Consider the following 7,556-nt stretch of genomic DNA (forward strand, 5'->3'; position numbering starts at 1 on the left):
GAAATGGCCGGAGACACACGAGTTGCATGTGCGTCGGCTGCAGCTTGATTGTCTCTTGGTCATGTCAGCGCAGCCGTGGATCCAGCTGCTGCACATGGATGGACCTGTGTGTTCGCGAGCTGCGTCCTTCGTCCCCTTATCATTTCAGCATTTTTTAGTACCTCGCGGATGAAAGAGGATTGACCGACCAATCAGTTTAGTTCAACGGGTGGTGGTTTACATATGTGTCATATACTAATAAACATTTTTATTGTTTACCTTGTGTCCCATCAGCGTCGGCGCGAGTCTCCTCATCTCCTTAGAGCAAGTACAATAGAGCTGAGTCAGCGGGCTATAAGGAATAAACTAGTATATCTATGCTTAGTTGGAGGAAAGAGAAGAGGAGAGATAAGGTAAGCGGGCTCTTCATGAAGAGTCAGCTCTAGCACGTGCTCCTAGGCACTTTGTGAGAATGAAAGATGGGCCACATAATAAAAAAATAGTACATTCTTTTGATCTACTATTATACATGTTGACTATAAGATGGGCTGTAGATGACATGGCACTGCCTTATAGCCAGCAGCTGGCTATACTATTAACCATGCTCTTATACGGAGGCACGGTGGACCCTGCCCTTGCCGGTTAAAAGGTTTCTGCTCTGGTTTTAGGTGTTCTTTGGATCGATTAAAGTTTGTGTCCTCCTCACGCAGGCGAGACGGTGGTCTTCGGATCGATTAAAGTTTGTGTCCTCCTCACGCAGGCGAGACGGCGGTGGCTCACTAAAGGTGGAATAAGGTTCTCATTATTCAGTTAGATGCAGCTAGTGTTATCGGAGAGTGTGTCGAGGTGCGTCTCCGGCGGATCTCATGGATTCGTTCGGTGTTAGTCTTTGATGGATCTCTGTGGATGCAGTCTCCATTGTCATGTGTCTATAGGTTGGATCCCTTCAATCTACGCTTATCTTCGTCGGCAACGGTTGACATTCTGGTGTGCTGGTCATTTGGGGTTTTAGCACGATGACTTCTCGACCGTCTACTATAATAAGGTTTGTCCGGCTTCGATAAAGGAGGGATGATGGTGACGTGCCTTCGGCTTGCTGTAGTGATTGTAGTCACCGCGATGGTCTACAGACATAGATGTAAGTTTTGTTACTTGTTATATTCTCTGTACCACTGTGATAGTTGATGAATAGATCAGAATTTTCCCAAGAAAAACACATTTTGTTATTTATTTCCAAACACAAAATACAAAATGTCGTAAAAGTGTGCCACACATGTATGATATATGGGAGTACATAGCATAAAACTACTGGTTTCAAGGTTACGGTGAGAAAATTCCACCCTTTTTTGACAAAACACTACCACCTCAAAGGCAATACGTTTAAAAAACACGGATGGCCGATTTTCTCAAAACTAACCATGATTATGAAAGATGTGGCCCATGTGTAAGTGCTAACATGGCACAAAAGCTAACTATGTTCACCTGACCGTTATATTGGATGTTATGACAGGCGGGACCTACATGTCCCTCTTTCTTCTCTCGTCCACAACATCCACCAGCGGAGCTCCTGAGCCCCCATTGGAGGTTGACAACATCAGGAGGCACTGGTCGGCGAGGGAAGTCCCCGAAGACGATTCTGTCCAGCATTGCCCTGCCCCCATCTCCATTCTCGACCCCGTCCACCGCCGCTCCGCAGCCCCCTGCTTGGATGTGTGTCGTCCGCTCGAGGCCATCTCCGACGGGACCCAGGGGCACCTCTCTCCAATTACTTTGGCAAGGCCAATGAGGCAGGCATGGTGGTGCTAATCGGCAAGGTCAAGGGAGAATTGGAGTGGCAGTGCATGGCTGGGCCGGAGTCCTGCACGCCCACCTGTTAAGGAAGATGTGAGGTTAGGGAAGTACGGCGCGAAGCCGTCGATTGTCGCGGTAGACGGAGAGTGGTGCCATGGGGAAGGTAGCAAGAGAAAGCAGGGGTCGAGGAGATGTACTGAAGGTGCATGCTTCCTCTTGACTAGGAAGGCGTTGGGCCCCAAATGCAAGAGTTTGTAGCAAGCCACTATTTTTCTCAAGTGGCCTCAAGGATTATTGAACCAACTGGAACTTAGGAATCACAACCAATGATCAGCACCCGCATACACAAATACGAAACTTTCTCGGCTCCCAACGGGACTAGTGGGATTGTCAATCTCACTAGCTTGCTAGTTACAAAGGATTAAAACGGGGTTGGAAACAGAGAATGGCTTGAACTTAATGAGAATGTAAAAGCGAGAAAATAAAAGAGCATTGATTTAGATTGGAAGTTTTACATGAAGAAAATGGACTGGGTCCATAGGTCCACTAATGATCTCTCTCCAAGAGAAAGCATAGTGTGGCAAACAAATTATAGTTGGGCCGCGATTAAATTGCAGTTTTCATGAGTATGAACATCCATGGCATAATTAACATATGAGCATCACATCCCAATATCTATAGGTCATTATCCAAGTGCATCTATAGCTAATACTCCACCCTAGACTGTTATTTAGCATGCATCTTAAAGTATTACGTAAAAACAGAGTATTGCAACAAGCATGATGACATGAATTAGATGATATATTGTTTTCACCCTGTGATCAAAGGACGATTATGCAACCATCTTTTTATCCCTAGTGACAACAACACAATACAAGCCTTTTTTCCACTTTCTGTCACCAGGGTAGATTACTTGCAAGGTTGAACCCAACTATCATACACAACTCCCTTTTAAAGATCAAACCCCAAACTTGGCCAAAGAAGAAAGGATGGATCAGAGAGCATATATGAATAAGAATTATGCAACAAAGAAATCAAATAGATCTCAAAAAGATTCATGCATTAATCAAATTATAAAGTGACAGTTCAGCATATCCCAACAAACACACCAACAGATTACATAGGATGGATCACAATGATGTAGGGCAGCTCATGTGATCTTTGTATTGAGAAGACAGGGAGCGAGAACCATCTAGCTACTTTCACGGGCCCATGGTCCAAAGGAAACTACTCACGGGCTATCATGATGGCCTTCAAGTTGATGGAGATGGCCATAGTGAAGAATTCCCGAAACAGATGTGTGCAGCGGCAGGTAAAATCCTGAAGGGTTTCGGGAGTATATAAAGGCACAGGTACAGACCGGCGGTGCATCGGAGGTCCAGGGGGGCACGGGCCCCACCACGCGCCCCCTGGCACGTGGGGGTGGAGCGTGTCCCTTGGGTTGCCCCTGGCCTGACTATGTTGATACTCTCCGAAAGCTTCTGGATTGAATGTTTCACTGATTTTTTTGAGCCCGGTAAAATTGACTTCCTGAAAAACCAAAACACGCAGAAACAGCAATTGACACTGCTCAATCCCATTATTGGTGGTGATAAAATGGGGAATGTTGTATCTGAAGATCACCCCTTCCATGAAGTTGATTCTGGTTTTCTCATCACACCTAGGGATCAGTTTAGCCTCGGCCCACTGGTGAACGTGCTGACTGCTACGAGGAGATGAGTGAAACCTCCCCCAGCAGTCTTGACTAGGCCCACCATATTGATGCCTCACTGATCAAAGGGCCATGCAAGCATTATGGTCTTCAAATCGAAAGCTGACGTATGAGTGCGCTTAGCATACATCTACATCCAACACAAGTGAGACCTATCTAAACTGCATCAACATGTACAGTTAACCAAAAGAAACCAGTCTGGAAAGCCTTGGCAAGCAATGCCCGAGAGGACGCATGATGCCCACATGTACCTGATTGAACCTCGTTGAGGATCTGCATCCGTTCCTCATGAAAGATACTCCCTCTGTTCCTTTATATGAGGTGTATTTATTTTTTTGAAAGTCAAACGTGTGCATGTTTGACCAAGTTTTTAGAAAAATGTGTTAATATCCACAATACCAAATTTATATCATTTGATCCATCATGAAAAGCATTTTCAGATTTTACCTAATAGATATTGTGGATGTTGATAGTTTATTCTATAATCTTGGTCAAACTTTCAAATGGTTGACTTGCACGGAAATCAATACACCTTATATTCTGAAACGGAGGGAGTACAACGCTGAGAAACGCCAGTGGGGTTGTGCGTCTACAGTTCACCATTGAGAAGTGTGTATGCCTTTGATCAGCTCGGTATTTGAGGTGCCTCCAACACATCCTCGGGGAGCTCCTTCCTCAAAAGATATGCCATGTACGCCACTGTCCAGTCGGGGTTGACCACTAACACCTCTGCAGTTGAATTGGCAATTTTAGAGCCTTTGTCCTATATCGGATCAACAATTGGATCTTCCTTCACCTCTCGAATGGTGACTAGCTCCCCTCAAAGAGAGGGAACATCGGGGTACATCTTCGTCTTTAGGGTCTTCGCTTATCCCAACCTTAGCTTATTTACTTATGGTTTTTATACTTCGGTCCCTTGACCTTGGAAGCATCATATAGGTTGCCTATCTCATCGTAGCATTGTTTAGGCTCACACTTTATTAACATTATTTGTTTGATGCCAATCTTTGGCTAAGGCCAAATGTTGGCTAGTGATTGGTTGGTACCAATTTTTCTTGCCAACCTCACAAAAACTTGCCAACTTTTGGACACTTTTGTTTTTTGCCAAACGTTGACGTCAAACCAATTGTGCTCTATATTCTGTAAAACCTAAACTTGCTAATAATCAAACTAAAATGTATAGATGTTCCTATTGACCGTCCCTCTCTAAGTCCATCTCGATCTTTTTAGGAGTATCCAATCTCATATGTTGGTTCAATACACACGATCCATTAACAATGTTGGCGTAAACTTTGGGATCCCTTGCCATGCATGAATGGACCCTAGGATTTACCCCAGGAATTATTGGTTAGAGCACAGATGACTTGGACTTGATCATTCTAACACAAGCCACATCCACGCTATGTAATATACAAAGACACCATACCTCTCTTTATATTAACTGACGTCAGAGTTTATGCTCCCGAGATCAAATGCACCCCCTGAACTGTAAAAACAAATTAAAAAAATATTTGAAAACTTTTGGAAACAAACGTTGTTGAATGTTCTATGTACGCGTAACTTTTTGTGAAGAAAAAACATACCTAATGCTTTAGGCAAAAAAATTACGCTATTCTTTTATTTTTGAAAGCATTTTGGTGCACCAAATTTTTTTGTGTGCAGAACATTGGGAATGATTAATCTCCATGAAAATAAGAACATTCAACAATGTTGTGTCTAAAAAATCAAAACCTTTTGAATTTATTTGCTATTTTTTATGTTATCGTATATGGCATGTGCATATGAGGTTGAGAGCAGACGAACACTTTTGATATATGAACGATAATTTAAAGTAGGAATTGTGGAGATACATATGTTGCCCCCTGGACAGCATAAATAAAAGGACATACATTTCAGACCTTCAACCAACCACTTGGAATGAGGGTTAGCTATCTAAAAAACAATCAACCCGATGATCGCTAGTAAAATCGTGACGTTGGTGTCGAGCGTTTGCTTGGCCGGGGGGCTGGCATCAGTCGATCTCCAGTCATGATGTCAAGGACATGTTTCTTTGGGGACCTGTAGGGACATCTTAACGAGAGAATTTCTTATTTGGTCTTTTCTTAAAATTTGCTTCCTTTTTTGACCCCTTAAAAAAATTCTTCTTCTTTTGACACTTAAACTTAATTTTGTGCCTTCATTTTGTCGGGCACGGGAAACCTCGGCCCCAACACGGGTACATGGAAGAGCAAGAAACCTATACGCACACGTACAGGAGGTTATGTTATGTTTTAACTTCCCAACACAGATTCTCCCTTTTTTGTTCATTCATGCCCCTTCTTTTCTCCTTTTTTGGTGACATACTACCATCAAGCGCAAAATTGTCTTTGCATGTGATAGGTAACACCACTGGATGGAAAAATGGTGAAAGGGGTCACATAGGGCGCCGGCACAAAATGAAGTTTAAGTGTCAAAAAGGAGAAAAAAATTAGGGGACGAAAAAGGGAAGCAAATTTTAAGAGGGCCAAATAAGGAATTCTCTCCATCTTAGTTCGGCATATCCTCCTCCCATGTGCCAAAAAACTTACTGTAGAAGAGTTGTATGAATAGGAGAATCTGGAGAATCGGATGCCATGCCGTTTTTAATGCTAGAGAGATTTAAGTCATAGACACACAAGTTTCCTTTCTTTCGAGATTCCATGCAATTCATACTCTATCAATTTTCATTGTCTGAGTCTCTCTCTTGATCAGGAACTAACCAAAAGGGCCACTGCACACGGAGATAATCTGTGAAACCAAGATCGAAGAGACCTTACCAGACTTTATGCGTGGATGGTCCACATCCCTGCAACGTTATTCGAGCAATCGGCCTACCACTGTCAAGCGTTAACTCATCAAGATACTAAAGGGCAAACCAAACCAAACCAAATGACTAGACAATGACGAATTGGAGAACACATAGGTAGCTAGGACGGGGAATAACGAGCACGCCTGCGACAGTTGTTGGCTTTTGCCGCGTCACCAGCAACGGTGAAGGTTTGACGCACCTGGATCGCGACCAATGTTTTGAATAGCGTGCTATTTAAAATAGCGTGGCCCTTCTCCAAATGCTATACAAGTTATAGCATGCTATAGCGTGCTATATTCAAAATAGCGTTTTAAAAAAAAAGCCAAATATATCCCAAAAAATAAGGATTTCAACATCTAATATTTTTTTTCAGGAGCCATACATGCATAACTAATTAAGATGAACAACAATAACAATACAACATAGTAGTTTTATGATGAACTAGATGGAGAACATAACAATACAACAGTCCATAGCGACACATGCGAAATTACTTGTCCAAAAAACTAGAAGGGCAACAACAACTGCCATAGGACGACAATAGTACAACATATCAGTTTAAAGATGAACTAGCCAACAAGGCAACAAGCCAACAAGTAAACAATACAATACAACGACAACTTGGAAAATATTCAGAATCACTCTCATTTGATGAACCAGATGGTGAATGCATGGCATCATCTTCCGATTCAGAAGAAGAACTAGCTGACTCCAACTCATCTTCACGAAAAACAGGGAGCAGTTTTTTCTTCTTCCGAGGGCGAGATTGGGACGCTCTCTTTCTTTTTGATGCACCAACTGCTCCTTGTGATGTTGATGCTGCAACTTCTACAACTTCATCAGGTTCATGAGGCACAATACCTGTGATCCACTCATTATCTTCATCTTCTACAACATCTACAAATGTGTGGTCCACAATCGGGTCCCTGTTTTTCATCTTTCTCTTTTGTTTGAGTTTGGAGTTGAACTTGATAAAAACAAGGTCTCTCATTTTATTATGAAGCAGCCTGTTGCGTTTCTTTGTGTGAATCTATAGGTAACAGCAACCAAGTAAGCAACATGGCAAGTTTGCAAGGAAACAAATATGTTATCACAGTAAGGAAGCAAGGAAATATATTCTACATCAAGGAAAGTTATACACTGTACAGCACAAACCAGCCATCAATTCATATCAAGCAACACGAACACCAGGATTGCGTACATTTACAACACGGACAACAGGACACTTCTATGAAGTTGAGAACAAAT

The sequence above is a fragment of the Triticum dicoccoides genome, chromosome 5B (genome assembly GCF_002162155.2).
Source record: "Triticum dicoccoides isolate Atlit2015 ecotype Zavitan chromosome 5B, WEW_v2.0, whole genome shotgun sequence".
NCBI classification, from domain to species: domain Eukaryota; kingdom Viridiplantae; phylum Streptophyta; class Magnoliopsida; order Poales; family Poaceae; genus Triticum; species Triticum dicoccoides.